General features: G+C 38.1%; 1 long non-coding RNA gene across 2 annotated transcripts in view; it reads left to right on the top strand.

Annotated features, from left to right (window-relative positions):
* The window catches only part of LOC129680436 (uncharacterized), a 23,200-nt gene that overhangs the window by 14,062 nt on the left and 2,323 nt on the right, over nt 1-6,815 (top strand). The window contains exon 2 of one of the 2 annotated variants that reach the window (XR_008720692.1): nt 3,608-3,703. The exons of the other annotated variant lie outside the window; for it this stretch is intronic. This is a non-coding gene — a long non-coding RNA (uncharacterized LOC129680436). The remainder of the gene's footprint in view (nt 1-3,607; nt 3,704-6,815) is intronic. 2 annotated transcript variants of the gene reach the window in all.

Raw genomic sequence — 6,815 nt, 5'->3', positions numbered from 1 at the left:
ACACACACACACACACACACACACACACACACACACACACACACACAAAGAGAGAGAGAGAGAGACTCTAGAATTCTTCACTTGATCTACTGTTACACAATAGAAACAAGGAAACCAAGACATGTTCTTTTGTTTTGAGAGCCTTTCAAAAAGGTCATTTTTTTTTTCTTTGTCCTCTGTCCTTCTCATTGAGGTCCCTGTTTCCACAGACACCCCTCCCCCTCAGCTTACCCATTTGTCTAAAGTGTTTTGGGTTACAAGAAAGATGGGTTATTTGGACAGGAAGAGAATAATGTTCAAATGTTATGTTTTGGTTAGTTCTTTTCAAAAGTTAAAGTTCTTATGCAAGCTCTTCGTTGCCTTTGAGTAGTCATTGGCGTTTTTAAGGCTTCTGAGCACTCTCACTATGTTTAGGTCATTCATTGTCTTGCAAATACTTCCATGATGTATACTGGACTCCAGATTTTCCACTGGAACTGGACCTGAGGAACATGACATGGCACCCATATTCAGATTTTGGAGATCATTTTCTTCTCCCTTTGAGTGACTTGATGTTCTTGCCTAAATGTTAAACCACAGCTGGGCAATGGAGTCTGGAAAATGGGGGGTGACACTTTACAGTGGGAATACAGAACAGCAAAACAAAAAACAGTTAGGACTGCCAAGTAAGACACTGGAACAGAGGCTGCCTCTGTGTGAGCTGGTGAACAAGATGGTCAATATATATATATTTATGAAATGGATGAAGAGCTTTGAAAAGGAAGTGATAGTGGGAGCATCTAAGGGGTGGGGAAGATGGCAGCTGAACACTTTGGGTTAGTTTCTGAGTCCTGTTGGGCAGTGTCTATGGAGAAGTATCCATCTCTGTGACCATGATTTTTCCACTACTGTTGTTAACTGTAGGCTTATCTGCAGGTTCATTTGTCAAACAAGCCATTACTTGGATATCCAGAGTCATTCAAATATTTCCACTAAGGTCATTCGGCTCTAAGTTGTGGGAAAGCAGGAATTCCTGATTCTCTTCTGTATTCCAAAAAAGACAGAAGAAGAAAAGAAGAGAAAGAAAAAAGAAATTAATGAAGTTTTTATTTTTATTTTTTGGTAAAGCTTCTTACTTTCAAATTTACAGTGCATCCTAACATTATACATTAATGTTATACATATTATACATATACATCAACATTATACATTAATGCACACACCCATATGCACACAGTATGTATATTAAATATATTAATTTAATGAGTTTCATGCTTTTTACAGACAGACATGAAACTGTTACGATAAAAAGAACACAGTCCCTATTTTTAAGACAAGCACTGCAGAAACATCTTAGACAAAATAGGTCGACAGACTAACGGTGCCAAACATTTAGGTATGTGTCATAGTGAAGGCATGTGTGCTGCTTGGTTTTCTGTGAGCTTGACACAAGCTAGAATCATCTGGAAAGAGGGAACCTCAATTGAAAAACTGCCTCCATCGGATTGGCCTGTAGGCGAGCCTAAGAGGCATTTTCCTGATCCATGATTGATGTGGGGGCTCAGCCCACTCTGGGTGGTATCACCTCTGGGCTTGTAGTCCTGGCCTGTATGGGAAAGCAGGCTGAGCAAGCCATGGGGAGCAAGCCAGTAAACATAATCCACCCCTGGTCTCTGCTTTAATTTCTGCTTCCAGTTCCTGCCCTAAGTTTCCTTTGTGGCAGTGATGATCTGTAAACTGGTAGCTGGGAGATAAAATAAACCCTTTCCCTTCCTAAATTGGCTTTTATTACAGCAATAGAAAGCAAACCAGAACTGCGTGTAAACAGAAACTGGAGAACAGAGGGAAGGAACGCACAGCTGGAGATCAGGAAGGGTTAAAGACAGCGGAGAACAACTCCTACTCTGATGTGTTTCTTTATGAGTCTTTGGCATGCTACGCAATTATTATTCCAGTTTTGCAATAAGCCTTTAAAACATTCGTAGTATTTTTAAACAGAATTTTCATATTCTTTCTTCTTTTCTAGAATTTAAGCCAAACCCCAAATTAGCTTTTAGTCTATGCTGTTAAGATTCAATTTAAAAATAAAAAGGAAAACATTAGACAACATAGGTTGGAAGTTTATATGATTGGAATTTATTAGCCTTAGGAAAAGAATTCTAACACAAAAGACTGAAACGGGAGTGATTGTAGTCTACAGGAGCCCCAAAGCCAATTATATTGTTTTTAGAAATAAATGGGCATACATGATGTTTTAAGGACCAGATAAAACTGCGAAATTGGCTACTTCCAATTATTTTGGGTGACTTAATATGCCATTTATTTACTTTCTTGATTATAATTTAGTGGAAAGGGAGTTAAAGACTTTAACTTACTCTTGCCATGCTCAAATAGTATAAACATTTTTGTACTCAAATATAAACCTATCTGTAACCACATACTGTGGAAAAGTTTTTTCTGGTGGTGGAGCCATGTAAGTCAAGTATTCTAGAACTTAGCTACGTCTTCAACACATTTGCCAACTGTAAACCACAATTAACCTGAAATACATTTCATTGCTAATGTGAGTTGTAAAATAATTATTTCAAGCAGGTCTGCAAATTGTTTTATTCCTATATATATTATGTATTTATAACTAACATAAATTATAATATATTAAATATTATATCATGTATTACACATATTTTATATTATATTTTAAAATTTCATTTTTTATTACAATTTATTTACTTTTTATCTCAGCTGTCACCTCCTCATCCCCTCCCACTCCTGCCCTTCCTCCTTCTTCTTCCTCTATCCCCCTCCCCCAGTCTACTGATAGGGGAGGATCTCCTCCCCTTCCATCTGACACTAGCTTATCAGGTCTCATCAGGACTGGCTGCATTGTCTTCCTCTGTGGACTGGTAAGGCTGCTCCCCACTCAGGGGGTGATGATCAAAGAGCAGGCCAATCAGTTCATGTCAGAGACAGACCCTAATTCCTTTACTAGGAAACCCACTTGGAGACTGGGCTGCCATGGGCTACAGCTGTGCAGGGGTTCTAGGTTATCTCCATGCATGGTCCTTGGTTGGAGTATTAGTCTCAGAAAAGACCCCTGGGCCCAGATTTTTTTGGTTCTGTTGCTCTCCTTGTGGAGTTCCTGTCCCCTCCAGGTCTTTCTATCTCCGGCTTCTTTCATAAGATTCCCTGCACTCTGCCCAAATTTTGGCTATTAGTCTTAGCATCTGGTTTAATACCCTGCTGGGTAGAGTCTTTCAGAGTCCCTCTGTGGTAGGCTCCTGGGATCACTCATGTATACTATCATATCATCTGCAAATAGTGATACTTTGACTTCTTCCTTTCCAATTTGTATCCCATTGATCTCTTTTCACTATCATTGCTCTAGCTAGGACTTCAAGTACCATGTTGAAGAGATATGGAGAGAGTGGGCAGCCTTGCCTTGTCCCTGATTTAAGTTTCTGTTCAGTTTGGTGTTGGCTACAGGCTTGCTGAATATTGTCTTTACTATGTTTACATCTGTGCCTTGTATCCCTGACCTCCCCAAGACTTTAAACAGGAATGAGCGATGGATTTTGTCAATGCTTTTTCAGCATCTAAGGACATTATCATGCGGTTTTTTTTCTTTCAGTTTGTTTATATGGTGGATTACATTGATGGGTTTCTGTGTATTGAACCACCCCTGCATGCCTGGGATGAAGCCTACTTGGCTGTTAATATAAAATGGGTAATATATCATAATATAATTATAACATATTAATATAAATAATATATAATATAATATAATATAATATAATTCACACTATAATAGTATTATAACATAATTATATTACTTGATATAATATAATATATACTATAATTTATAAAATAATATAATATGATAGATCATATGAATTGAATATATATATAGTAGCATATAATATACATAATATAATAATATACCACAAGCCTTTTTAATAAATGACCAAATATTAAATATAATTAATATATTTCAATGTCTATGTGAAACTAGAGTTATACACTAAACCCAGAAAGAATAGGTTGAAATTCTTCTACCCAGAATAAGAAGTTGGAGGTCATAATATATTTGAAAAACAATTAAAAAAAATACTAAACATTTTATATTGGTTCATAATAACTTTTTAAAGTGCTTACTTAAAGTGTCAGCCAATAATATATTTAATTTGAAAATCTTGTGATATAAGTACAATTAGTTTTTTTTACATAGAAATGTTAATCTTTCGAGATTACTAACAATTCTCATGTCAGATTTATACTTATTTTTTCTGTTTGCCAATTTGACCATAGAATAAAAAAACTATTTGATTCATTGTATCAGACTCTGCTTCTATTTTATTTAAGTCATAAACCAATATAACATATATAATATATTCACATATATTAATTATGAAAAGAAGGGGCTAGCACTACAATTTAACAGTGGAGAACTTGTCTTGAATGTGTGAGGCAAGCCTCGGTTTGATTCTCAGCAAATACAAAAAGTGGAATTAAAAAAAATCTGTAACAATACATGTTTTATGCTAAAATGGGTCGTTCGTGTGAATACCGTGCATCATGGTTAGGAAGCACGACCAGGGGTGTTAGAGCAATTGGTGTCCTGTATAAACGGAACCACACTGTTTACCATTCAGCCCACTGAAGCTGTCTTGAAAAGCGACCATCACGAATCTTTAAATATTGACTCAAACCATCTGAGATCAAATTCTAATCAAGGACCACCCTCTGACACTGATTGTTCTGCGTTACTCCTAATGCCAAGCTTTGCACTGATTGACACTGAAAGCCCGTGCAGGGGGAAGGCTCAGTACCTCGGCTGAGTCAGTTCTTCAGGGAGCAGCATCATGATTTCCCTATTCTGCCCTGGCTGTCTTTAACACAGTTACTGCCTTCATTGTAGCAATGACAAAGGCTCTCTTTATGCCAGTTTATAGGAGGAGCCTAATCTCTGAAATGTTGGAGATAAATGATTAGAATCTATTTCTCCCTATGTAACATATAATTATGTCTTAGGTGGAGCCAGGTGTTATAAGTTGCCAGTGCTAAAATGAATTTAAAACTCTGGGTTTTAGAGCTTGAGAAGAATAAAACTTGAAGCTAAGTATATTACTTTATTTATAGAATAACAGATAAATATGTGATTTTTAACCACAAGTGTTTCTCCACTCTAGATACTGTAGTATGCTTGCTACAGATCAGCAAATTGCTAAAAGCCCTTGATTTATTTCTCTTCTGAAATCACACCTTTCCTCAGCTTTTTTAGTCACAAAAGTGATAAATCTTCATTAACAAAAATAATAATTGTGTAATAAGGTTGATATGCAATTTGCTAATTTCCTTTGCAGTTTATGTTTCAGAGAAGATCTGAAAGAAAAGACCAAGTATTTTTATACTTTAAAAATTTATGGTCTGGTTCTAATCTATTAGAATGTATCCTTCAAAGTGCTTATTTGTCGTCACCCGTTAATAATTATCAACCGTTCGGTAAAGCACTCCTCCCTCGCAGTGGACCTCCTTCATTATCAAGCAAATATCTAAGGCACACTCAGGCACATCAGTGCTGTGCACTTGCAGGGCCCCCCTCAGATAGACCACAAAATAAAACAAAGCGGCCTACTTCTGCTCGACTGCAGTCTGGATTTCAGAGCTTCCCTTTCGTCAAGGAAAGGGAAGCTTCCTGTCCCAGAACACTTCTCCCCTTTAGCCTGCAGCTTCTTCCTTCTGATAGAAAGATGGCCTCTTCCAATGCAGCCTGTTGCCTGGTGCTGTATGCGTGTCTCTGGGCACCCACATCAGAAAGGTTTAGCGTTAGGTAGTTTTTTTTTGTTTTTTTTTTTTCTTCAGCTAAACCACAGTGTAAGAGCCCAGCTGCCTATCGCAGAGCTTGCACCTGCTTCTTCTCTTCCCAGGCCCCAGACCTCTCCTTAATCTCTTGACACATTGAAAAGAAAAAGACAGCACAGTGCCAGTATGTGCATATACACTGAAAACCATTGATAACAAAGCCAGATTGCCATATGGTAGCAAGTGACTTTTTACACACACACACACACACACACACACACACACACACACACACACACACAGAGAGAGAGAGAGAGAGAGAGAGAGAGAGAAAACCCTGGTGAGTAGGAGCATCCAGAGATGCTCCTAGCAGAAGGGTCAGATGGAAATGTTTAACCTGAAGGCATATGCTGGTATTTGAAACAGAAATTATGCCAAAAAACTGATGTTTTGGAAATGGGCTTAGAAAGGTACAATCTTGTTTATTCTAAACCAGAAACTTTAGGTTTTTTTCATGAATTAACTTATTCACTTTACAGCCTGTTTATAGCCCCTTCCCTCCTCTCCTCACACCTCTCCCTCACTCCGGTTCTCCTTCTCCTCAGAGAAAGGGAGGTCCCATCCCATGGGTACCAACCCACCCTGGCACAGCAGGACTAAGTGCATCCTCTTCCACTGAGGCCAGACAAGGCAGCCCAGCCAGGGGAAAGGGATCCAAAGGCAGGCAACAGAGTCAGAGACAGGCCCTGCCCTAGTTGTTAGGGGACCCACATGAAGACCAAGTTCCACATCTGTGGCACATGTGCAGGAAGCTGTTGTCAAACAGAGTGATCATCCAATGCAGGGTACTGTCCATGCAGCTCTAAGTCAAACAGCAAGGATGTGTCTACTGGAGTTGAGGGCTCAGTTGTCACCTTCAACACAGGTGTATGTATGTTCAACATGTACATATATATATATGTTGAACATACATACACCTGTGTTTATATATATATCTAAATATATACATGTGTATACACATGTATATATTTAGATAT

The sequence above is a fragment of the Psammomys obesus genome, unplaced genomic scaffold, assembly GCF_907164565.1.
Source record: "Psammomys obesus unplaced genomic scaffold, mPsaObe1.curated_primary_1811, whole genome shotgun sequence".
Classification (NCBI taxonomy): domain Eukaryota; kingdom Metazoa; phylum Chordata; class Mammalia; order Rodentia; family Muridae; genus Psammomys; species Psammomys obesus.
Note: the sequence above shows the minus strand (reverse complement) of the source record. Positions and strands in the feature narration are given on the sequence as shown.